Source organism: Schistocerca americana, chromosome 4 (assembly GCF_021461395.2).
Source record: "Schistocerca americana isolate TAMUIC-IGC-003095 chromosome 4, iqSchAmer2.1, whole genome shotgun sequence".
NCBI classification, from domain to species: Eukaryota; Metazoa; Arthropoda; class Insecta; order Orthoptera; family Acrididae; genus Schistocerca; species Schistocerca americana.
In genome coordinates this window covers 496,485,093-496,512,761 of record NC_060122.1, presented here as the reverse complement: position 1 = coordinate 496,512,761, position 27,669 = coordinate 496,485,093, and the positions used below count along the sequence as shown (strand labels likewise).

The window sequence follows — 27,669 nt, the reverse complement described above, 5'->3', positions numbered from 1 at the left end:
CTATTTAAGGTCACTTCGAGGACCTGCGCGTTGACGAAGATGAGATGAAATGGTGTGGACAATACAAAAACTCAGTCTCCTAGCGAATAAAATCATCGGGTCAACAGAAGCGTCCGATCTTACCCGTCGGCTTTGACCCGTGACGTAAGCGTGTTGTGGTGTGTGACGTCATTACGGCGCGGAGTTTGATTTGCGATTGTGGCGTGTTTGTAGATGTCTTGTTTTTGTTTGTCGTGCTCTCTGGTGGTGTGTTCATGGTTTTCGTTTGTTTCGTTTGTTTCGTGTGGTGGGGTCAGTTTTCTGTTGCTCAGGTGTTGGATTTGAAGCGGAATTTCTATTAGTGAGTTAATGGTTAATTTAATGCTCATTGCTGTACGTCGGGTGAGTTTGTTATTGAGTGTATTTGGTTGTGATTTTTTGTTCAGGAATGGATATGAAAGACCGCCTTAACAGTGTTCGGTTGAGGGCGATGATGGGGGAGACAGCTTTAGAGCTGATTAAATTTCTTCAGCTATTTGGCTTAATTGCCGAGGTCGTGAAGTGCGGTGTGTGCCGTGAACCTATGAAATTGGTTAAAGTTCCGGACTCTCGGACCAGGGACGGATACATGTGGTGTTGCCGGAAAGATGGCGTATGGCGTTCTGTAAGGCGTGGTACCTGGTTCGAGAAGTCTAGATTGGCCATGCGTGAGATTGTGCTTATTACGTATTATTTTTGTTATAGTTGCGGGCAGAGTTTTTGCGCGTTTGAGACTGGTGTGAGTGAGAGGACTGTTTTAGACTGGTATTCCTTTTGTCGTGAGGTGTGTTCCGAATTTATTAAGTACAGGGGTAAGTTGGGTGGGCATGGGGTGCTTGTGGAGGTGGATGAGTCGCAGTTTGGTAAAAGGAAGTATGGGAGGGGGAAGTCTGTGGCTGGTCTTTGGGTGTGGGGGGCTGTTGTTCAGGGGGGTGGGGGTACTGAATGTGTTTTTAGGGTTGTGGAGGGGAGGTCGAAGCCTGAATTAGTGGGGTTAATTGAGGAGTATGTAGAGCCGGGGTCCACAGTAGTTTCAGATGCGTTTTCTTCATACAGGGGGTTGGGTGAGAGGGGATTTAATCATTTAGTAGTGAACCACAGTCTAGAGTTTAAGAATTATGATACTGGGGCTTGCACTAACACAATTGAGGGGATGTGGGGAGCGGTTAAGTCAGTTCTTGGGAGGGGGAAGAGGCGCTCTTCCAACCTTCAGTCTCATTTAGATGAGTACTGTTGGCGGAAGAGTGTCCCAGAGGGCTATTGCATTCTTCGGGTTTTTTTAAGGGCTGTGGGTAAAATGTATAGACCGAAAGTGGTTAGTTAGGGTGGGCTGGGTAGGTGGGTGGGTGGTTTATTTTGTTGTATAGTGTTTGTGTGTTGTATTTTGGAGTTGTGGGGGAGGGGGTTGACGTTTGGGTGGGTTGGGTTTTTATTTTAGTTCAGTATTTTTTCGTTGGTGTGTGTGTGTGTGTTTTTGTATGTGTGTGTGTGTGTGTGTGTGTGTGTGTGTGTGTGTGTGTGTGTGTGTGTGCGTGCGTGCGTGTGTGCATTTGTGTGTGATTGTGGTGGCCAATCTAGTTTGTGGAGCTGGAACTTTTTTGAGGTAAGTTCCGTTTTTTTTTTTTTGGTTATTTATGTATGTTTTGTGTATTGGGTATAGGTTGGAAACATCCGATCTCACGCGTCGGCTTTGACCCGTGACGTAAGGGACCTACACATTGATCTGTAGCGTAGCCCTGAATACGAGGTTAGGTTGGGAGTTTTTTTTTGGAATGCGGCCGCGGCAGCGGCCGCCTATGATTCGAAAATATTGATTTGACACTAATGAACATGTATACGTAATATGAAGCAATTTGATGAACATATTGATCTGTAGCGTAGCCCACTTGAGGTTAGGTTGGGAGTTTTTTTTTTGGAATGCGGCCGCGGCAGCGGCCGCCTATGATTCGAAAATATTGATTTGACACTAATGAACATGTATACGTAATATGAAGCAATTTGATGAACATATTGATCTGTAGCGTAGCCCACTTGAGGTTAGGTTGGGAGTTTTTTTTTGGAATGCGGCCGCGGCAGCGGCCGCCTATGATTCGAAAATATTGATTTGACACTAATGAAGCCTGTGGGGGGATGGGGGGGCACTGCAGACTCCCCCCCACCGCATAACGACACATGATGATCAAATTTTGAAAAAAAATGAAAAATTTTTTCCGTACCTGCTAAACTGCATAAGTGCCGATGTATGTAGGTGTAAGGGAAGCTTTCGTTTCTTAGTTTTCTATTGGGCGATGTGATCGGTAGGTTCTGTTGAGCTATATAGGTTAAGGGAAGTGTCCGATTATGGATAGGAATGTGTTTTTTGGTATTTGGTCAGTTTTGTGATGTTGATTTATTTCGTTGTTTTGCGTGGTTTTGAATGGCGGTCGGTGGCTACATTTCTGTATATTTAGTTTCTCCGCACCCAAAAACCCCTAATTTCCCACGCTTCTCCCGTTACAGTCATTAGGCTTTTTGTGAAACTTGTGTATTTCAGTGTTTACAATACGTATGCGATGTTTTTATATCCGCCATATTGGAATTGTTTATAGTCGTTTCCGCGGTATTTGTGACGTCATGGGTCAAAGCCGACGGGTAAGATCGGACGCTTCTGTATTTCCAAATCATCGAACCGGCCGACAATTGAATCCGTGATCCCGGAATCTATAGGCGCCGACGCTTACCAATGAACCACGAGCTGGGCATGCTCTCCTAGGAAAGGCTGTACACTCGACTTACTGCTCCACTATAGAATTCACAACTCGTTCTTCTGAACGAAAATCTGATCACTGAATGTGCTCATCTACATCTACATATGAGTGATTACTCTGCAATTCACAATTAAGTGGCTGGTAGATTGATAATCGAATCACTTTGAATACATTTCTTTACCATTCCACTATCGAAGAGCGCGCAGGAGAAACCAACACTTAAATTGTGAATAACAGTAACAACACTCAATACTCAATAAGCATTCAAATTTTCCTAAAATTATAACGATTAAAAAGTCATGAATGATGAGGTGTTTCCAAAAGCCTCATAGCTGTACGAAGGTGCTTTACCCGCAACTACCGGTTTCACGTCAGTATAAACGCATCATCCGCATATTGTAGATGGAAAATAACGAAGTCCTGAAAGCTGGAACTCAGTAGCTGCCAATATACAGTATGTAACTGTAAGCATTAAAAACCTGAAGACGCGTCTATGCTGACGTGAAACCGGTAGTTGCAAATAAAGCACCTTCGTACAGCTATGCGGCTTTTGGACACACTTCATCATTACGACCTTTTAATTATTATGATAATTTGAATGGTTATTGAGTGTTGAGTGGTTTTATTGTTATTCACAATGTCTCTGAGCTGTGGTTGCCCTCCCCAGAAAGTTGCTTAAAACACTTAAATCTCTGGCTGGCCGAGGTGGCCGAGCGGTTCAAGGCGCTTCAGTCTGGAACCGGGGAACCGCTACGGTTGCAGGTTCGAATCCTGCCTCGGGCATGGATGTGTGGGATGTCCTCAGGTTAGTTAGGTTTAAGTAGTTCTAAGTTCTAGGGGACTGATGACCTCAGATGTTAAGTCCCATAGTGCTCAGAGCCATTTGAACCATTTTTTAACTTAAATCTCTCCGTGCGAGCTCTGATTTCTCTTACTTTACTATGACGATCATTTCCCCCTATGTAGGTGGGCGCCAACAAAATATTTTCGCATTCGGAGGAGACAGTTGGCGATTTAAATTTCGTGAGAACATCCTGAACCAATGAAAAACGCCAATATTTTAATGACTGCCATCCCACTTCGCGTTTCATATACGTGGCACTATCTCCCCTATTTCGCGATAATGGAAAACGAGCTGCCATTCTTTGAACTTTTTCGATGTCCTCCGGCAATGCTATTGATGTCGATCCCATATCGCACATCAGTACTCGAGAAAAGGACGGTTAAGCTAAGTGCAGGCTGTCTCTTTAGCAGAACTGTTTCATTTTCTAAGTGTTCATGCAATAAATCACAGCTTTGGTTCGCTTTCCCCAGAATGTTATTTATGTGATCATTCTAATTTACGTTATTGGTATTTGAACGGAAGTTTAGCGGATTCCTTTTAGTACTCATGTGGATGACTTCACGCCTTTTATTATTATGAGTCAACTGTCACTTTTTGCACCATACACCATTTTGCAATTGGTTTTCATCATCTGACGGTTTCAAAACGTTAAACGACAGCAAAGTCTGCAAACAATGTATATAATAGAGCAGCTGAGATTGTCTCCTAGATCGTTTATATAGATCAGGAACAGTATAGGGCCTACAACACTTCCTTGGGGAAGGCCAGATATTACTTTTGATTTACTCGTTGACTTTCCGTCAGTTACTACCGACTACGTGTCCGCAGCTTAGCTGAGTGGTGGTGGCACGGTAGCTCAGCGTGTTCGGTCAGGGAGCTGGCTGCTCTTTATAATGAAAAAAGTGAGTGAACTTCAACGGGTGTCACGTGACGTCCGATACGACAAAACACCAGGAACAATAACGAACAAAAAAAAGTGGTAACGCGTCTGCGTACCATGCGGCGGGCCCGGATTCGACTCCGGGCCTGGTTGGAGATTTTCTCCGCTCGTGGGCTGGGTGTTGCGTCGTTCTCATCATCGACACATAAGTCGCCCAGTATCCTCAACGGTATTAAGTGTGAATGCCCTCTATAGTCATACCGGTTTAACGTGTTCCTGTAATTATTGTGCTTGACTAAAGTGCTTTTCGAGGAGGTCATTTCTTGTTCTTTTTCATTCAACCAACCCAAGTTTGCCACTTTTGCACAGTTATCGGCGCATACGGAGCTCTCTGCGTTCTTCTGAAGAGACATCGTCCCGATCACGCTGGCTTTCAGATCCATATCGCCTCTTCTGGTGGCAGTCGAGAGTGTTACGCCTCTGGTTCGCTCCATATTGCAACATCGAAATCAGTATTAAATCCAAATCCGAATCCAGGTTCGTCAATGAAATACAACTTTTAGAACTAAAAGCACATATATTACTGACACCACAGTGTAGCCAGGACAGAACTGACGTCCTGGACAGGGAGTGCAGCTATTTATGCAAACATCGAATATTCCAGACTGCCGGTATTTATACGAACATAAAAGACTCCAGAATATATTAAGTTCACAAACATAAGATATTTCACGAACTTTCCAGAAATGATAAGTACAAATTAAAAAGAACTGCTGTTATTCGGGTTTGAACTGGCGACCTGCAACACACCAGACAGCAACACTAACCACTACACCATACTGCACCAGAGCTCATGCCATTCCTACCTCTCGTAGAAAAACAGCGACCCGCTGTTTCAGAAGTTTTCATTGGAGGCGATTACAGCACCCTGGATCTAGATCTTGTCAATAGTCCTCTGTATGGCGGTACTGGCGCATACTCGCGTTCCGGTCGTGTCAGTACAACCTCTTCGCTATGATGAGCGTCGAAGGTAGTTCTTCACGCCGAAGTGTCACTATAGTCGAGAGAGTCATCAGCTTCCATGAACCTCTCACCGTCGATCTGCGCCTCTGGGCTGTAATAGGGCTTCATATACACGACATGAATGACTCTTCGCTTTTGTCTTATTGAAGAAGTAGTCGAAACCGTGGACTTCATATGGGACGCAGGACCAACACGGCCCAAAATACCTCTTTAGTGTCTTTTGCTATAGTCCAATTTACCGCAAATATCAATTCTCCCGGGCTGTATCTCACTGTCCGATGCAGAGCTTTATAGTGCTCTCGGTCTTCCTTCTGAGTCCAGTTGCTGTATGTGAGCCAGCTGCCTTGCTTCTTCACTCCCACTGATGAGGTGTTCCGCGAAGTCGTCATGAGTATTATCAGGATGAAATGGGAACAGTGCATTCGTTGGAGGAGAAAGAACCAGTGTGAAGCCTGTAGTATCTTGCTTCGCTATGTTTTAGGTGTTCGGCACGACAGGCAGTACTCTGTCCCAATGTTTCTGTTCGACGTCAGTGTACATCGAGAGCAGTTCTGCCAACATCTTATTAAAACGTTCTGTGAGGCCATTAGTCTGTGGACGCTAGGCAGTTCTCATACTGTGAGTGATATCGCAATGTGAAATTATTTCTGGTACCAGTCTCGACTGGATAAATTAACCACGGCCAGAGATCATCACACGGGTGCTCCGAGCTTCAAAATTACGTCGTTTACAAGAAACTTCTCATTTTCCGGAGCTTCGGCTTTGCTTACAACATAGCGGATGAGATGTCAATGCTGACTATTATCCATGGAATCACGTATGTCAACCTCGGAAATTTCCCCAAGAGATCGCTTCAAATTCGATGGAATGGCGGTCCTGCAGGCGGGATTGCTCCCACAAGTATCAGAGGTAATTGCGGCACGTGCGTCCGTCGTTTCCATGCCTTACGGTGGCTCACGTAGACTCTTAACGGAGCGGAAGAGACCTGGTCAGTGATATCTGCTTCTCATTCTGCCTATAGTCTTCACGAGACCTAGGTGACCAGACGTTGCATCTTGGTACAGCGTGGCGTAGTATTTAGCGTCGTTGGCTAGTGGATCCCCAGTTCAAACCTGATCAGCAGCACTTATTTGATATTCAATGTTTACCGATCTAGAAAGTTCCTGAGATATCTTACGTCTGTATTTTCAATAAATATTCGATGTTCGTATTAAGAGCTGTAACAGCTGTAGTCTCCCATCGCGGAAATCAGCTCTGTTCTGGCTGTACGTTGATGTCAGTAATGAATATGTTTTCAGTTCTAAGTTTTTTGACGACCCTGTTCTCGGATTTGGACCTGATTTTGATATTGGAGTGACGTTATTTGGTGGAGACGCAGAGTATTTCAGAACGCCTACGTCAATGTGCCTCCGATTAAACAACTTAAAAGCCATCGTCTACACGGACAGGAACGAATATACACGCAGTAAATCGTGCCTAAGATTCATATACTCACGAGACAAATGGATTCTAAAACAGTAGCAAGCAGTAAGGCTTCTTATAGATATGAATGCCGAGGAGGGAAAGGAATCCAATGTCACTATGTATGCATACCGGGAGGAGTCATTCCAGATGTGGAAAGGCTGCTTCCGAACGCCATGAAGAGCACAGGGTGCAGCCAGCTGCAGGTGATGGCTCTGTTGCTACTAATGATATGTGTCGCTTTGGATCGGAAGAGATTCTCTCTGATTTCGGGCGGTTGGCTGAAATAAAGACTGCCAGCCTTGCTTGCGAGGTGAAGGTGGAGCTCACCATCTGTAGTATCATTGATACGAATCGACTGTGGCGCTTTGGTACAAAGCCGAGTGGAGGGTCTGAATTAGAAGCTCACACGGTTCTGCGACCGTGTGGGCTGCAAATTTCTCGGGCTGCGCCCTAGCGTGGTGGGTTTCCGAAGGCCACGAATGTCTTTCTTGGAAAATACAAAAATATAGAAATCGCTTGGAGAGAGATCAGAACTGAATGGTGAATGTCTAAGGGATTTCCAGCGAAACATTTGCAGCATAGTCGAAACAACAGTCACGTCAGCTCAAGGGAAATTACAATGACCTCCTTCTTTGACTGCAAGGGCCAGCTGCTCATTGATTTTCTGGAACAGGGCGTCATAATTAATGTATAACGGTACGTGGAAATTTTGCAAAAGTTGAAGCGCGCCATCAAGACCAGATGCCCAGGAATGTTGACGGTCGGCATCATTCTGTTACAGGATAATGACCTCCCATATTTTGCCAAAGTTCGTTCGACTAGGCTGCGGACGTTTCGCTGGGAAGCCGTTACACGCACTCCATAGAATCCCGGTCTCTCTCCACGCGATTTCCAATTTCTTGGTGCCCTGAAGAAAGAATTCGTGGCCGTCAGTTTGCTTCGGACGAATAGGTACATGCTTCGGTACAATCAATGGTTCCGTAGGCAGTTGCAAACGCTTTTACATGTAGAAATGGACCGTCTTTTCTCACAGAGGAAAAATGTATTAACAGTTAAGGCGATTGCTTCTAAAATAATAAACTGTTAACTTACTTTTTGTCCATCTGTCCCTTTTTAAATTGACTGTCCTTTATATACACTATCACATGCTCTCCTCACGCTATTCAGCAGAGATCAAGAGAGTAAAGTAAATATCGATCTTTGCTATTCAATTTCAGGAGAGCGTGATCGACGCGACACAGTACCTGCAGGCTGTAAAGCTACACCGAAACCGCTAGGTGAGATTAAGGTACGGATCACGGTGGGCAGGGACCGGTCTAGTGGTCACACGGAAACCCGAATCCGCCCTGTGGTCATCAGCGGCAGCGGCGAGCGGGCCGCAGTTTGTTCCACTGGGGGACAGCTCGTGAGCAATTTTTGATTACGAAAGCTGTCCAACCCGAGGGGGACCTGAGGCAGACATCAGCTTTCGCAGCCTGCCTGCGGTGATATCCCTGCTCTCATTTTAGAGGCTGTTTTCCTAATGCAATGATGAAAAAGTAATTTCACTTTCTTGCATTTTCTGAGAAATCAGAGATTTCAAAAAGTTTTCATACAAATATGATTTCCAGTTTTTTGAATTATGTCGTTTGACGTTTGGTTTTCAAGTAAGTGTGGCTCAAAGAGATTTTCCACTTCATTCCCTCGATTCACATAGTGCAGGGCATTCAGTTTCGAGACTGAGGGACAGACATTTGTTTCTCTGCAAAGTTCTCTGAATTCACTGTGTAATTGATGTTCAGTTCACACCAGAATTGAACAACTCAATGCAGTTGTATGGGAAAGATGCCCTAAAAGAAAATTCAGTTCCAAAGGTCCTCTATGTGGATAGAATTTCTGCCTTTAGTGGTGTTGATATGTCTGATAATCCTGGAGGGAAAGGGTGTACAAACAGGGTATTGTTGCATTGTGAAGCTACAAAATCGTTGATGAAGCCGAATAAAATAAAACGTGAATATAAGTGTATGTTGGTACTCAGAAACAAAAGAATAACGCCAGATTAAACAGGGAAAGAAGCATGGGGAAAAAGAAAAAAAAACTACAGCAAAAGGACTATGGAGATAACTTGTTTTAAAGCGTATGATTGAATATTATGTGAATTTTGCATACTTTTTTAAAAGTGTTTTTCCTACAACTTACATTTTTCTTACGTAACTCACAGTTCGTCAAAACATTCTCATTGGCACTGTATATGAAATTTTGATATTAGCTTTCTGTTGTTCCGAACTATAGTCCATCGTTATGTTTAAATCAGTAAAGTCATAAAAATTTAAATTTGAGACACACAATTAAAAACATTTCTAAATAATGAAATTAAAAGTATGTAAACTACAACAATTTCGTTTCCTTAGATTCTTTCCTAGACATTTTTATCAATGGATCAAAACTTTCAATCTTCACCTATTAATATTTTTTTTTCCAGGAAAAATGTTCTGAATAATTCAGCTACAGTAGGAAACCAGTAACATTTAAAGTTGGAAGTATGTTACACTGCAATATTTTTGAGTTAATCGTTGTTGTTAATGAGATACTCCATGTGTGTCGTTTGAGCGAAATTCTAAAGAAGATAGCAAAAACTTTTATGAGAAACTGAATCTTGAACCTTTTCAGTTACATTTAAAATCAGGTAAAACCCCCATACGCTGTGTCGCACTGCCTGTCTAATGAAGCCTTGGAAATGACATACACACGCATGGTTATCACGAAGTACTTAGCCCGTGGAGCACCGTCGGGTTCCATAAAGTTTCCATACTTTGACAGCTAGAAGCTTAAAAATCGATAATTATTTCCAGATAATTTTTCTGTCAAATTTCCCTACTAACCATGGAACTTGTGTTGGTGAGGTGGTCTACTTTCCTCCATGGTACCGATAGCTCGCACCGTAGCTCCAACCACAACGGAGAGGTCTCTATTGAGAGATCAGACAAAAAAGTTGTTCCTGAAGAGGAGCAGCAACCTTTTTAGTAGTTGCGTGAGTAACAGTCTGGATGATAGGCTGACTGGTCTTGAAACATTAGCGAACATCAGCCAGGATACGAACGACTGAAAGCAATGGGAAACTACATACGTGATTTTTTTTCCCTAGGAGATGCAGCTCTGCTGTACGATATAATGATATTGTTGTAAGTAAAAAACTGTGGAGGTATAATATTACCCTTTCGGATCTCAGGGCGGGGAATACTCAGAATGATGTGCCGACCGCTGTGGTCGAGCGGTTCTAGGCGCTTCAGTCCGGAACCACGCGGCTGCTACGATCGCAGGTTCGAATCCTGTCTCGGGCATGGATGTGTGTGATGTCCTTAGGTTAATTAGGCTTAAGTAGTTCTAAGTTCTAGGGGACTGATGACCTCAGATGTTAAGTCCCATAGTGCTTAGAGCCATTTGAACCATTTTTTTCAGAATGATGCTTTCGGAGAATACTCAGGATGACGATGCCACAAGGTGAAACATAACTTACGTTCTAGGGATTGGAGCGTGGAGTGTTGGATCCCATAAACATGCAGGTAGGTTAGATAATTTAAAAAGAGAGACGGATAGGTTGAAGTGAGATACATTAGGAAGAAGTTGATTGCGGTAGCAAGAAGAACATGACTTCTGGCTTGGTCAGCACAGGGTTATTAACACAAAATCAAATAGAGGTAATGCAGGAGTAAGCCTAGTAATGAATAAGGATCACTAGTCTCGCTTTGATCCGAGACACATGGGTAAACCTCTCTGGCCTCTAAAACCAAAGATTAATGTCCTGTTGCCACCTAACAAGACTGGCTGTGTCATATTTCCTTCGTACCTATAGTATCTGAAGGCTAGCAATGCAACATACTTCTTAAAAACACAAAAAAATCGACTTTGAAGATTTATGAGCGCTGTTAGGAGTAACGCGTTGGAGATTTTTCTAATAGAACCGTTTGTAAGTGAATGCGTAGCGGTCCAGTCTTGAAATTGCTAGACTGCTGGCCGCTTCTCATTAGACGGAATTCTGTTTAGATTCATTTGCTTTCTATATTTTCATTACCTGCCAAAAAAGCAAAGCTCCAAGAAGGAGAGGAGGGAACTAAATTAAACATCATGAACGAGAGGGTATGAGAAGTTACGCCAGTGATTACAAATTCGTGTCAAATTTACAAAGAACTCGACATTTTGAGCCCACTTATCAGTATGATGTTGTATCCCGTTTGGTCTGTTAACTGTGGTGAATGGTACGTGATATTCTGGAAACTGGCACAGGGACAGAGCTGACGTCCTTAATACCACACATCTTCTATTGAGGATAGATCTGGGGATCTTTCTGGCAACAAGAGCATCACAGCATCACGCAGACAGTTAAAAGAAGCGCGGGCCACGCGTGGACGAGCTTTGTCCTATTAAAAACTGGCTCCGACATACTGCCACACATGAGAACGCAGGACGTCACCTAATGTTGTCCTCTCATAGTTTCCTCAATCACTACCAGACGTGACCCGACGTTACACCCAGTGAGGCCCCACACCATGACGTTAGGAGTAACGACACTGAACCTCTCTGAAATACTGTAAGTATGGGACATCTCGGCAGGTCGCCGCAAAAATCACCGACGATAGCTCAAAATGGTTCAAATGGCTCTGAGCACTATGGGACTTAACATCTGAGGTCATCAGTCCCCTAGACTTAGAACTAATTAAACCTAACAAACCTAAGAACACACACACATCCATGCCCGAGGCAGGATTCGAACCTGCGACCATAGCAGCAGCGCGGTTTCGGACTGAAGCGTCTAGAACTGCTCGGCCACAGCGGCCGGCCCGACGATGGTTATTCGGGATAACGAAGAACCGCGATTCATCGTTGAACACAATGTGACGCCAGTCACCAGAAGTCCATGTTCCTGGTCAAGACTCCATTCAAAGCACAACCTTTGTTTTGTTCCACTAGCGGCAGCCTATGCATGGGACGGTGATTCCCAACTCTGGATGCCGCTAGTCCTCGAGCAATGCCTTGAAATGACATGGGATGTTGCAGGGTATCCATTACTTGTTGGCCGGCCGGAGTGGCCGAGCAGTTAAAGGCGCTACAGTCTGGAACTGCACGACCGCTACGGTCGCAGGTTCGAATCCTGCCTCGCGCATGGATGTGTGTGATGTCCTTAGGTTAGTTAGGTTTAAGTAGTTCTAAGTGCTAGGGGACTTATGACCACAGCAGTTGAGTCCCATAGTGCTCAGAGCCAAGCCATTACTTGTTGTTATATCGCAGGCACAGATATGAAGGGCCTACGACGTCTTTGGTGGACTATAAGGCGACCCTTCCTGGTGGTGGTCAGACCTAGTCGACCAGAATCTTGACGACGAATATATCTACCCTCACGTTTCCAAGGAGTGCAATATCGGGGGCCACTGTCACATCCAAATGCCCCACAACTCACGGCTCAACTATTGGCCAAATGCGAGACTCACAATCGGCCTATTTCGAACTCTGTAAGATGCTGATAACGTAATGTCACACGTCTACGTGCCATCTCCGTGTCTTTCACATTTATCACTGAATATCTGACGCTATTCACGCCCCTTATATACCATGTGCGGCCCGGTAACAACACTGGACACGAAGAACGCTAATGCACTCTTGTGGTCTTTCTACCAGACACATAGGATTCAGCCCTAATCATTTACACAACCGCCGATGGTGTGTATGTGTGAGAACTTACACTGAAATGTCTGGCAGTGTAAATCGATGAAAAAATCTGTGTCGTCCTTATATCGATATCTCCGTATCATACAATGTTCGAGGAGAACTATGAGATACAAATACGAAATATATACACCAAGGAAACAACAACCTCCGGGTCGTTTTCCTCTGCGAAATGAAGAGAGGTTGGCTACAATTAAAGGAACATTGTATGTAGCATAATTAGATTTTTGGTCTTCTGGAAGCAGCAACGTTTGCACACTCAGCTATTGGAATGGAATTCTACCTGATTATGCAAACAACTGCTGTTCTGTTTAATGTATGCCTTCAGGATGTTTTATAAAGCACTCCGTCTTGAGGCTACGAGTGGCCTACCGGGTCCAACCGACCGCCGTGTCATCCTGAGTGGAGGAAGCGGATAGGAGGGGCGCGGGGTCAGCACACCACTCTCCCGGTCATGATGGTATTCTTGACCGAAGCCGCTACTATTCGGTCGAGTAGCTCCTCAATTGGCATCACGAGGCTGAGTGCACCCCGAAAAATGGCAACAGCGCATGGCGGCCTGGATGGTCACCCATCCAAGTGCCGACCACACCCGACAGCGCTTAACTTCGGTGATCTCACGGGAACCGGTGTAGCCACTGCGGCAAGGCCGTTGCCTCAGGGTGTTTTATACTGATAAAATTTTCTCGAGCTTCCAACCGCGTGAAGTGGTTAAATATCCATGAGCTGTCGGCCAAGTGACGTCATAAGGACTCAGACCCGACGAATACGGGTTGAGAGGGGGGCGTCTACGAAACAGGAATGCCTTTTGAGGTCAAAAATTCCGTGGTGGAAGTGGCCGTGAGACATTGGATGTTGTCATGATGCAGCATCCGCTTGTCTGCAGTGTCCAGTCTCTCTCAATTCACCCTATTCCCTAGTGTTTCAAGGACATCTTTGTAAAACACTGCCGGCCGGGGTGGCCGAGCGGTTCTAGGCGCTACAGTCTGGAACCGCGCGACCGCTACGGTCGCAGGTTCGAATCCTGCCTCGGGCATGGATGTGTGTCATGTCCTTAGGTTAGTTAGGTTTAAGTAGTTCTAAGTTCTAGGGGACTGATGACCTTAGAAGTTAAGTCCCATAGTGCTCAGAGCCATTTGAACCATTTTGTAAAACACTTGGCTGGAAGTTTGTCCTGGATGAACAAATTCTTTGTGGACAATAACCCTACTGTCAGAAAAGCTAATCAGCATTGTTTTGATATTTGATTTGCTCATTTGAGCTTTTTTTCGGTCGAAGAGATGTCTATGTTCCACTAATCACTTTACCGCTTTGTCTCAGTACTGTACTCAAAAATCCGGGACTCATCACTCGTGATCACATGACTGAACCATTCGTGGTCATTGGCAATCCTCTCAAGAAGATCAACGCACACTTTTCTTCGACTGTCTTTCTGTTCAGCTGAGAGGTTTTTGGCACCATTTTTGCACAAATCTTTCGCGTGTGCTAATCTTCGATCAAAATTTGATGTACAGTGAAACTATTTAAGTTTACAAGTCACCCATCATTTTTATTGTTAAACGTCGGTATGACCTCACAAGAGCATACACACGTTCAACGTGTTATCGGCCTTTCAGCAACGATTTGTGCCAGCGAAAACTTTGTTCCCTTGATAAGGATTCTCTCGACACACTGAGGCAAGATTTGGTATTGTTAAGAGACCTCCAAATGTGCAGAATGTGTTTACGATGTACGTACAGCAACACGCCAAGGTTTGGCAGAAAGCGCCTTGTTTGGTATTGTTTTGCAGGGTACTTCATTGAGAACACGAAGAGGGAGGTTGTAAACTTGGGGGTTTTGTTTTCACACCTAACTAATATCTAAAAGCATAAGTAATTACGTAAAATTTCTTCAATGGCTTTGTCTTAGACAGCCCTATAAATGCGTATATTTCCCATGTTAGAGCTCACAGCGTGTGATATACTTTTGATTCCTAAGACTTCATCTTCTGCAAAAGATAACGTTTTTACTTTTTGGGCAATCGTTTGACACGAGCGAAGGCTCCTTCTGAATCATAAAACGGGTTTTTGCCTGAATTTTCACAACCACACGAAGAGTGGAAAATGGACTATCGAAATGACCAGCGTGAGGTCTAATTTTTAAAGAAAAAAAGATTAACAGCTTGAAAAGCGCAGAGATTTTGCGCAAAAAGAGCTACACTGCTTTGATATTTAACTGCCAAAAAGGTTTCTTTCGAATAGCGCACTAAATTTAAGATATTTCAAAAACAGAAGACGCTAGGACGGCAAATGAGGTGTCAAAGTCCATCTCTTAAGGGAGCAGCTATTTTGAGTAAAAAAGTTACATTGGTGTGATACTTTATTTTTAAAATGGCTTCCTTTGAAACAAATACTAAATTTAAGACATTTCGAGAGTAGCAGGCACTAAGGAGACAAACGAGGTGTCAAATGTCTTATTATTACAAAGCCTTGTTAAATTTGCGCATAAAAAGTTACACTGATGCGATATGTTACTGTCAAAATGGTCTCCTTCGAATCAAGTACTAACTAAATTAGGGATATTTCGAGAGCACAAGACGTAGGAAACCAAATGTGATGTCAATAAGATGATGCTTTATAAACAAATCTTGAAAATAAAAGAAACTGATAAAAGATTGTTCAAAGGTGTTGTGAAAAGGTTTTTCTAAAAGTAATATATAAAATACACCAGAGAAACGTTTCACGTGTCTTTGATTCACGCTAGATCTAATGTACAGCGAATGAGGTACGTCAAATGTTTCTCGAATCTATTTTATTTCTTATTTTAGACAAATCAAAAACCTTATGTCACCATATTCATCGAGATATGCTATGTTACTGTCGCTAGTCGCTTGTTCGTCGTTTCACTTTGCTGTCACCTGATTTCGTGAGCGTTCATACAGAAAAAGAAATTCAGGAAGACTTATACTCATCGTGTTAATTTTAAAGATCGGATTGTAGATGATGGCCTGATTTTTATGCGTTTTACAGTTTGACTGCCTGTCACTGACGAAGTGGTGAGTTGGTGTGATGGATAGCAGCTGGCTCTTAAAGTAGAAAAATGTAAGTTAATGCAGATGAGTAGGAAAAACAAACCTGTAATGTTCGAATGGCTCCGAGCACTATGGGACTCAACTGCTGAGGTCATTAGTCCCCTAGAACTTAGAACTAGTTAAACCTAACTAACCTATGGACATCACAAACATCCATGCCCGAGGCAGGATTCGAACCTGCGACCGTAGCGGCCTTGCGGTTCCAGACTGCAGCGCCTTTAACCGCACGGCCACTTCGGCCGGCTGTAATGTTCGGATACAGCATTAGCAGTGTACTGCTTGACACACTCACGTCGTTTAAATATCTGGGCATAAGGGAAGGCGAATGGTCGACTCCGGTTTATTTGGAGAATTTTATTAAAATGTGGTTCATCTGTAAAGGAGACCGCCTATAGGTCGCTAGGGTGACCTATTCTTGCGTAATATTCGAGTGTTTGGGATCCCCACCAGGTCGGATTGAAAGAAGACATCGAAGCAATTCAGAGGCGAGCTGCTAGATTTGTTAGCGGTAGGTTCCATCAGCATGCAAATGTTACAAATATGCTTCTGGAGCTCAAGTGGGAAGGGAGGGAAGAAGACGTTCATTTGGAACAACACTATTGACAAGACTTGTCAAAATTTACCCTGAAATTTTTTGCACAGGAAGAAGACAACGAAAGAAACGCGCTGTCCTAATTTTAGCTGCTAAGAGGCACTGCAAATATTAAAAATATAGGTGAAAATTGCTAAATTCGTAGCACACCCGGCGGCGGTAGAAATGTACACTCCTACAGGCGCTGTAGCAACTGCGTATGCGCAACTAGGCGCACGCACGCACGCACACACACACACACACACACACACACACACACACACACACACACACACACATACACAGGTCGAGGGTACATTTATCAACAGGAAACACGACGCAACCCGATCATAATTTATAAAGGACGATTCAGATTACCGTTCGTTGATAGTTTGTCTGATACTACAGTACACAGTTGCTATTCTCACGAATTAGCCACTCAAGTAACATCTATTACAAATTATTAGCCACTCAGGTAACATCTATTACAAATTATCAGTTGCCTTTTGCAGTATTGGGACGTACTGAAAATACAGATAAAACTGAATTAACGTTTATTGTGCTTTCGTAAGACATGCCTGCTAATAGCACCTTTTTTTTCTTCCAGTTTCACAGTAATGTGGAATCCAATTAGCTTTCTCAATTTAGCAATGATGAAATATGAAGAACGTGGTTTCCAGCCGAAATCACCTACTTCTTCTGAGGACGTATATATGTGTCATCTGTTAGTTGATTTTCTTGACATTCATTTGAATGATATCGACATTTCGTTTGAAATTGTGGATACGTTAGAAGAAATAGAAAATAACTGTGACTATTCTATGAATTGTGGTTCGGACGGCGTCAGTTGTGACAGTAACAGTTCTGAAGAATACCTTCCAAGCCTAAAAAAAACACGTACTGCAATAGTTTTCAGCGACAAAGAAAAGGCAGTGAAATATTGGTTAAGCGAAGGAGGGAAAAAAGCGCTTGAATTTATGCAGTGTGCAAAGGCGTTTTCGTTACGTAAAATCGAAGCGTGAACTGTATAAATGGAAGAATGAATTATATGAAGTAATAAATATGCGCCAAACGCAAACCCGGAACCATCTGAATGAAAAACTGTTCGAAATATTTAGAATTGCTTGAGAGAGGCTATGCACAGTTACCGATAGTGATCTACGAGACTGGGCACGCCGAATTGCATCTGATATGAACATTGCTAATTTCCAGGCTTCGTCGACCTGGCTACGCAGTTTCAAGAAATCGTACCGAATAGGAAGTCGCAGAATTACCAAGTTTACGTCACGTAAACGTGTAGAGCAGATGCCACTGATAGACCATGCTGTACAGAAATTAATAGCTGACTTAAAGACGAAACTTGCTGTTATCCCTGCAACTGCTGTTTATAATGTTGACCAGTCAGGTTTCGTGAAAGGACTGCGTGCACACCGCACTTCATCATTTCAGGGTGAAAAAAAAAGACGGAGTCCGTTGCCCAGTCAGCGAATGCAATGACGCATTCATATACGTTAATGCCAGTATAAGTATGAATGGTTTATTGTTTCCGCAGATGTATATCAGTCTTCAAGAACCGCAAGGCAAAATAGGACCAAAAATTAAAAAAAAATGGACTGTTCAGTAGCAAAAATCTTGTACTCGACGCATCAATATCTGGAGAAAAGGGAAAGAATAATTTTCAACATTACGTTCGAAACGTATGCCTTCCAGCTGCAAAAACTCAAAAAATGGCTCAAATGGCTCTGAGCACTATGGGACTCAACTGCGGAGGTCATTAGTCCCCTAGAACTTAGAACTAGTTAAACCTAATTAACCTAAGGACATTACAAACATCCATGCCCGATGCAGGATTCGAACCTGCGACCGTAGCCGTCTTGCGGTTCCAGACTGCAGCGCCTTTAACCGCACGGCCACTTCGGCCGGCTGCAAAAACTAATTCATTGCTTTTGTTGCATTCATGGTCTGGACTCAACGAACGCCTCTGTTTATGTGGAGGACGACGAAAAATCTGTAGATGTAATGTGGATTCCGCCTGGAACTATTAGTGCGATTCAACCCTTCAATAAAGAATTTTTTCGACAATGGAAAGCATTTTTCAGGAAATTATCAGACAACATAATTTCCGATACCTCTCATTTCAGGTTTATCACCGGAACAGTATTCTTAAGCTTCAGTCATTTCTGCATTAGCAGTTTTCTTCGCCACGTTTTACAAATTTGATGAAGTATGCCTGGTATGGAGTGCAATATGCAGAACAACGGCCGGGACCATTTCTGACTCCGTCCTAGTTCTGTCTAAATAAAACTACTGGTTACTGCGAGGTGCCTGACTGCATCAATTTTTCCTTTGTCCGGTGCTCCTGGTAAAAGAAAAAGGTCTGTTTTTGTTATTCAATAGACACTTCGCGTTTTTGTGACGACTACAGGGAATAATCAAAGCACTGTTTCACTGATAGTCAAATGTACAACATCCAAACATTATTATAAGGAATGGCCTACAGTAATTGTTATAAAATGTAGTACTGCAAGACACATTTCATTTCAACAAATTACAACTCCTCGTTTATGGAAGTCGGCTGTGACAGCAAATACTACCATGATTTTATTTTCTCTGCTAGCCTCTTTTATCAGAATTATATGTGCATGAATTGAACTGTCGATGTGAAGTTACTAAAAAATGTTTGTATAGTTTACGCCAGGTTTTCACTGGAGCAAACAAGCTAACAAGTAAAAGCAAAAGGGAATTCCGTCTGGTGTAACCGGTAGGCCTCATGCAGGTCTTTCAACTGGACTCCACTGCAGCTACTTACGAGTCCCTAACCTGTCCCAGTTACGTAATTGGAAAATGGAGACCTGCAGTTTAACGTGGCATAAGAACCTCATGTCTTTCTTGGCCACTCCAACATTTGTGAGAAGTGAATGCTCGGTTAAATATCATAGTGTAAAAGTTGTGATCTGAACGGGATTTTATCCCACGCTCTCTGGATGATAAAGCACGCGCTTTGCCACTAGACCATTTTTGTTTTTTATTTGAAAAAAAAGAACAAAAAAGGATATGACCACTAGACCTTATACGCGTAGTGGAAACGCTAGCTGTGTCACCTCTTGAGATGATACTCGACGTCGGTAATTAGAGTTCTGTTTATAAATTTCCCCTCAATGGTAACTACACTCCTGGAAATGGAAAAAAGAACACATTGACACCGGTGTGTCAGACCCACCATACTTGCTCCGGACACTGCGAGAGGGCTGTACAAGCAATGATCACATGCACGGCACAGCGGACACACCAGGAACCGCGGTGTTGGCCGTCGAATGGCGCAAGCTGCGCAGCATTTGTGCACCGCCGTCGTAAGTGTCAGCCAGTTTGCCGTGGCATACGGAGCTCCATCGCAGTCTTCAACACTGGTAGCATGCCGCGACAGCGTGGACGTCAACCGTATGTGCAGTTGACGGACTTTGAGCGAGTGCGTATAGTGGGCATGCGGGAGGCCGGGTGGACGTACCGCCGAATTGCTCAACACGTGGGGCGTGAGGTCTCCACAGTACATCGATGTTGTCGCCAGTGGTCGGCGGAAGGTGCACGTGCCCGTCGACCTGGGACCGGACCGCAGCGACGCACGGATGCACGCCAAGACCGTAGGATCCTACGCAGTGCCGTAGGGGACCGCACCGCCACTTCCCAGCAAATTAGGGACACTGTTGTTCCTGGGGTATCGGCGAGGACCATTCGCAACCGTCTCCATGAAGCTGGGCTACGGTCCCGCACATCGTTAGGCCGTCTTCCGCTCACGCCCCAACATCGTGCAGCCCGCCTCCAGTGGTGTCGCGACAGGCGTGAATGGAGGGACGAATGGAGACGTGTCGTCTTCAGCGATGAGAGTCGCTTCTGCCTTGGTGCCAATGATGGTCGTATGCGTGTTTGGCGCCGTGCAGGTGAGCGCCACAATCAGGACTGCATACGACCGATGCACTCAGGGCCAACACCCGGCATCATGGTGTGGGGAGCGATCTCCTACACTGGCCGTACACCACTGGTGATCGTCGAGGGGACACTGAATAGTGCACGGTACATCCAAACCGTCATCGAACCCATCGTTCTACCATTCCTAGACCGGCAAGGGAACTTGCTGTTCCAACAGGACAATGCACGTCCCCATGTATCCTGTGCCACCCTTCGTGCTCTAGAAGGTGTAAGTCAACCACCCTGGCCAGCAAGATCTCCGGATCTGTCCCCCATTGAGCATGTTTGGGACTGGATGAAGCGTCGTCTCACGCGGTCTGCACGTCCAGCACGAACGCTGGTCCAACTGAGGCGCCAGGTGGAAATGGCATGGCAAGCCGTTCCACAGGACTACATCCAGCATCTCTACGATCGTCTCCATGGGAGAATAGCAGCCTGCATTGCTGCGAAAGGTGGATATAACTGTACTAGTGCCGACATTGTGCATGCTCTGTTGCCTGTGTCTATGTGCCTGTGGTTCTGTCAGTGTGATCATGTGATGTATCTGATCCCAGGAATGTGTCAATAAAGTTTCCCCTTCCTGGGACAATGAATTCACGGTGTTCTTATTTCAATTTCCAGGAGTGTAGAAGCCAGGGAAAAATTGCAGCCGACATACAAGGCAAATTTTGGACCAGTGCTAAGGAGAGATGGAGATTCAATTCCGTGTAAAGTGCACGATCTCCACGCATGTCACGCTTCCATACAGACTGAGACAAATTCTTCCCTCCCTGCGCCATTTTGTATACTCCATCTAGAACAGTGCACTCGCCATGCAAAGTAATCCTCACTGAATAGCAAAGTTTCGCATTGCGGCTCTAACAACATGGAGTTGTATCATGTATGCCAAATATTAGCTCCAAAAACTAAAAAAATAATAACACAGCGTTCATAGGCAATGTTCGCTACCTCGTGTTCTCTTCCGTTCCCTCTAGTATAAACGATTCTACCCATATACAAGCGATTGGCAGTAAATTTCCTGCAAATGCTGATTCACACGTATTCGCTTCCATTCACTCCATTGTAAACCAGGCTTTAGATGCTTAAAATTGGTGTCTGTGAACTCTGGATAATTCCGCTACGTGATGCTACGTGAGTGATTCGCGCGCTTGACGAGCAGGGCTGTACAAACCGTTTTTATGAGCTGTTCTTCGCGCGGCAAAAATGTGTAACTTCAACATTTTTTACAAAATACTTGCAGTGCCTTATAGCAGCTAAAATTTTGGCAGTGAATTTCTTTCATTGTTTTCTTCCTGTGTAGAAAGAACAGGGTAGGTTTCGACATGTCTTATTGGACCATTCCCTTTTGAGAAAAATTAGAGGAACGGTATTCGAAGCTGACTGCCCAACGATCCTACTGCCTCTAACATACATTTCCCGTAAGGACACGAAGATAAGATACGAGAAATTAGTGTTCATACGGAGGCATATAACAGTCATTTTTCACTCCCTCTTTCTGCAAGTGGAACAGGAAAGGAAGCGATTAGTTGTGGTACAGGGTACTCTCCGCCACGCAAAGAGAGATACTATGTTATTGTCGCTGCTCACTTGTTCGTCCTCTTGATTTTGTCCGCTGTGGCGATAATTTTGAACCACCGCGAGACCGCTACGGTCGCAGGTTCGAATCCTGCCTCGGGCATGGACGTGTGTGATGTTCTTAGGTTAGTTAGGTTTAAGTAGTTCTAAGTTCTAGGGGACTGATGACCTCAGAAGTTGAGTCCCATAGTGCTCAGAGCCATTTCAACAATTTTTTGATAATTTTGAGCATTTGGTACAACTTTATGTGATAGAGGCCTGAGATAAACATATTTGATTTGTGTGTGTGTGTGTGTGTGTGTGTGTGTGTGTGTGTGTGTGTGTGTGTGTGTGTGTGTGCGCACGAGGGGAGAGAAAGAGGGAAGCAGAAAGAAGGAGAAAGTTGAAACTTCCTGGCAGATTAAAACTGTGTGCGGACCGAGACTCGAACTCGGGACCTTTGCCTTTCGCGGGCAAGTGCTCTACCATCTACCATCTGAGCTACCCAAGCTCGACTCAGATGGCGCCGGCACGGTAGCTCAGCGTGTTCGGTCAGAGGGTTAGCTGCCCTCTGTAATAAAAGAACTGAGTTAATGGATCAACGACGAACTGAAACGGGTGTCTTGCGACGTCCGCCGCCAGCAGATGCAATGAACTAAAACGAACAAAATGAGATTTAAAAAAAATAAAAAAAGATCGTAGAGCGCTTGTCCGCGAAACGCAAACGTCCTGAGTTCGAGTCTCGGTCCGGCACACAGTTCTAATCTACCAGAAAGTTCCATGTCAGCGCACACTCCGCTGCAGAGTGAAAATTTCATTAAGGAGAAAGTTATTTGGGGCGGGGTAGAAGTTTTTGGGCAAAGAAGAAGTGTCTTTTAAGTGTGTCGAATAGTGTTTTGTTGTATGTTCACTCAACTTTCTTCCTGCCTGTTTGGTCTATGTAAATATTGGGTTGCGTTGGTGCGTTTTTCCGTAAGTTTAGTCAACGCTACAGATCCACGTAATAGATACTTTAGTCATCAATGATATATTCTCCTTATCTGTTTACAACAGCCTGCCAACACTGGGGAACTTTTCGATACCGCAACTGTAGTAATAGCGTGGTTTTGAGGCGAAGAACTCGTCGAGCCATATTCAAAGCGCATTTTCATCCGGAAAGGGAGTTCCTTGTTGGCTGTTCGATAGAGAGCGGAAAAAAATAAAATCTGGGGGTGCAAGATCAGATGAATAAGGTGGGTGCGGAATGATTTCCCGACCCCCTCCTGTACAGAGTTTTCTGTCTAGCAGAACGCGGACGGCCGTTAACGTGGAGTAGCATCACTTCCCGCAATCTTCTGGGCTTTTTTCTGGGATCGCGTCTGCAAGACGTCTCAGTTGTTGACAATACTGTACATCTTAGCAGTGACGGTTACACCTCGGGGAACCAACTCGTAGTACACAACACCGTCACTGTTCCACCAGATGCGTAACATATTTTGTGCATGCGCGCAGACCTTTGTACGGGAAGTTGCTGCTTCGTTTGGGCTCAGTCATTGCCTTCTTTTCCTTATGTTAGCATTTCCTGTCACCAATAACCATACAGGATAGGAATGGTCGGTGCTGTTCACAAGCCATCTGATGAAGAGAGATGCACATAACGGCCAATGGCCTATTTTTTGTCATTTTTGCTAAGATCAGGCCGTACCCACACATCCGATTTTTGAACCTCCCCGTTTCATGCTAGTGTCGCACGACGGTGGACTGACCACAGTTCATCACATTTGCCAGTTCCCAAGTACACTGACGTGGATCATTGCGGATTAATGCGTTTAAACGATCGTCATCAAACCCCCGAAGGCCTTCCTGAACATGAAGAGTCACTAATGTCAAAACGATTCTCCTTAAAACGAGTAAACCAGGGATCCATTTTCTTGCCATTCTCTGTCCAATGGCATTATCCCCGTATAGGGCGCAAATGTTTCTGGCTGCGTCCGCTGTTGTCTCATCCTCCTATTGAACTCACAGAGAAGAATATGTAGGAGATGTTCCGATTTCTCCACTTGGCACTGCATTTTCTTGCATCCACGGCTCCAATCACTATTTCCAAATGACAAAGTAACAACATATAGATTCAAATAGCAACAGTGAAATAGTGAAATACAAATAAAAAATCAGATTAGATAAATAAACCTCTAGCAGCCGGAACACCAACATACAAAACAAAAACGCTAAGAACTTATGCATCGTCCTAATAGATTGAATGAACTACAAGTTAACTGATAAATGCCACATTTGTTAAATTTGTCTGCGGAGATTCTTATATTATCACTTAGCACTTTTTCTGATAACACACTTTCTCTTTCATATTTTGGTTTGCTAAAACAATTCATTGAGTCAGTTTAGTTACTGTTGTTGTTGTTGTGGTCTTCAGTCCTGAGACTGGTTTGATGCAGCTTTCCATGCTACTCTATCCTGTGCAAGCTTCTTCATCTCCCAGTACCTACTGCAACCTACATCCTTCTGAATCTGTTAAGTGTATTCATCTCTTGGTCTCCCTCTACGATTTTTACCCTCCACGCTGCCCTCCAATACTAAATTGGTGATCCCTTGATGCCTCAGAACATGTCCTACCAACCGATCCCTTCTTCTAGTCAAGTTGTGCCACAAACTTCTCTTCTCCCCAATCCTATTCAATACCTCCTCATTAGTTATGTGATCTACCCATATAATCTTTAGCATTTTTCTGTAGCACCACATTTCGAAACCTTCTATTCTCTTCTTGTCCAAACTAGTTATCGTCCATGATTCACTTCCATACATGGCTACGCTCCATACGAATACTTTCAGAAACGACTTCCTGACATTTAAATCAATACTCGATGTTAACAACTTTCTCTTCTTCAGAAACGCTTTCCTTACCATTGCCAGTCTACATTTTATATCCTCTCTACTTCGACCATCATCAGTTATTTTGCTCCCCAAATAGCAAAACTCCTTTACTACTTTAAATGTCTCATTTCCTAATCTAATTCCCCGAGCATCACCCGACTTAATTCGACTACATTTCATTATCCTCGTTTTGCTTTTGTTGATGTTCATCTTATACCCTCCTTTCATGACACTGTCCATTCCGTTCAACTGCTCTTCCAAGTCCTTTGCTGTCTCTGACAGAATTACAATGTCATCGGCGAACCTCAAAGTTTTTATTTCTTCTGCATGGATTTTAATACCAACTACGAATTTTTCTTTTGTTTCCTTCACTGCTTGCTCGATATACAGATTGAATGATATCGGGGATAGGCTACAACCCTGTGTCTTTCCCTTCCCAACCACCTCTTCCCTTTCATGCCCCTCGACTCTTATAACTGCCATCTGGTTTCTGTACAAATTGTAAATAGCCTTTCGCTCCCTGTATTTTACCCCTGCCACCTACAGAATTTGAAAGAGTATTCGAGTCAACATTGTCAAAAGCTTTCTCTAAGTCTACAAATGCTAGAAACGTAGGTTTGCCCTTCCTTAATCTAGCTTCTAAGATAAGTCGTAGGGTCAGTATTGCCTCACGTCTTCCAACATTTCTACGGAACCAAACTTATTTTCCCCGAGGTCGGCTTCTACTAGTTCATCCATTCGTCTGTAAAGAATTCGCGTTAGTATTTTGCAGCTGTGACTTATTAAACTGATAGTTCGGTAATTTTCACATCTCTCAACACCTGCTTTCTTTGGGATTGGAATTATTATATTCTTCTTGAAGTCTGAGGGTATTTCGCCTGTTTCATACATCTTGCTCACCAGATGGTAGAGTTTTGTCAGGACTGGCTCTCCCAAGGCCGTCAGTAGTTTTAATGGAATGTTGTCTACTACCGGGGCCTGGTTTCGACTCAGGTCTTTCAGTGCTCTGTCAAACTCTTCACGCAGTATCGTATCTCCCATTTCATCTACATCCTCTTCCATTTCCATAATATTGTCCTCAAGTACATCGACCCTGTATAGACCCTGTATATACTCCTTCCACCTTTCTGCTTTCCCTTCTTTGCTTAGAACTGGGTTTCCATCTGAGCTCTTGATATTCATACAAGTGGTTCTCCTTTCTCCAAAGGTCTCTTTAATTTTCCTGTAGGCAGTATCTATCTTACCCCTAGTGAGATAAGACTCTACATCCTTACATTTGTCCTCCAGCCATCCCTGCTTAGCCATTTTGCACTTCCTGTCGATCTCATTTTTGAGACGTTTGTATTTCTTTTTGCCAGCTTCATTTACTGCATTTTTATATTTTCTCCTTTCACCAATTAAATTCAATATTTCTTCTGTTTACCAAGGATTTCTACTAGCCCTTGTTTTTTTACCTACTAGATCCTCTGCTGCCTTCACTACTTCATCTCTGAAAGCTACTCATTCTTCTTCTACTGTATTTCTTTCCCTCATTCCTGTCAATTTTTCCCTTATGCACTCCCTGAAACTTTGTACAACCTCTGGTTTAGTCAGTTTATCCAGGTCCCATCTCCTTAAATTCCCACCTTTTTACAGTTTCTTCAGTTTTAATCTACAGCTCATAACCAATAGATTGTGGTCACAGTCCACATCTGCCGCTGGAAATGTCTTACAGTTATAACCTGGGTCCTGAATCTCTGTTTTACCATTATATAATCTGTCTGAAACCTGTCAGTATCTCCAGGCTTCTTTCACGTATAAAACCTTTTGATAAAAGAAGGTTTAGTTACTATTGTTTGTTATGTGTTGGTACATGGGAACTAAAGGTCACTCTGTCGTCTACTTCACCCACACAACAACAGCATCAACTGTGAGAGGAGGTGAAGTACAAAAGGGGAAGAATGAATGTTACGAAGGAGAAATAAATGTTACAGAAGGAGAGCAAGTAGCACAATGATTGCATATGGAAATACACTGACGGAAAGAAAATCGCAACATCAAGAAGCTGTGTGAAGTAAACGAAAGTTGGAGGGCGTATTTGTACATCTGAAGGACGGCGTCTATTCAAATTTCGTGCCAGTCGCATAGGAGTTTAAATACACGTTGTAACGATCGTGAGCGATAGTTATCTTTGCGACTGAACGTGGTGGGTTGACGTCCGTCAAAAATGCGTTTAAGGCTACAAAGATGCCGTTATCAAAATGTCACTGAGTTTTAACGAGGTCGTGTAATATGACTACGAGAAGCGGGATGTTACTTCTGTGATACTGCAGAAAGGAATGCACCCGCTGTACGTTATTGCTAGCTGCGGTGGTCACGGGAATGTAAGGACGCGAGTAGATCGGGCTCCGGTCGGCGACGTGGCACCACTGAGAGGGAAGGCCATGGTATTCGGCACATGGCTCTGGCCCATCTTTCTGCATCTGCAGCAGCATTTTGAGCGGCAATTGGCACCACAGTGTGGCTCAACGTACTGTTACAAATCGGTTACTTCAAGGACAGTTCCGAACCAGACGCTCTGCAATGTGCATTCCACTGACCAGACACCACCACCATTTGCGACTTCAGTGGTGTCAGTCGAGGGCTCATTGGAGGGTAGGGTGGAGATCTGTTGTGCTTCGTGATGAAAGGTAGTTCTGCCTTGGTGCCAGTGGTAGCCGTGAGTTGGTTAGGAGGAGGTCAGTTGAGGGTCAGCAACCAACCTGTGTGCGTGCTTGACATATTTGGCCTACATTGGAAGTTACGATGTGGGGTGCGATATCGTACAACAACAGGAGCACTCTCATAGTTATCCCACGCATCCTGACTACAAATTTGTACGTAGCTCTGGTGATTTGACCTTTCGTGCTGCCATTCACGAAAAGCATTCCAGAGGGTGTTTTCTAACAGTATAACGCTCGCCCACGTATCGCTGCTGTAAGCCAACAT

The 27,669-nt window shown here is 44.0% G+C and overlaps 1 protein-coding gene and 1 pseudogene across 1 annotated transcript in view; both read right to left on the bottom strand.

The window, feature by feature from the left end:
- LOC124612764 (kynurenine 3-monooxygenase-like) overlaps window positions 1–27,669 on the bottom strand; it is a 171,728-nt gene that overhangs the window by 37,537 nt on the left and 106,522 nt on the right. The gene's annotated exons all lie outside the window — the stretch shown is intronic.
- Window positions 13,216–13,333, bottom strand: LOC124614506 (annotated as a pseudogene).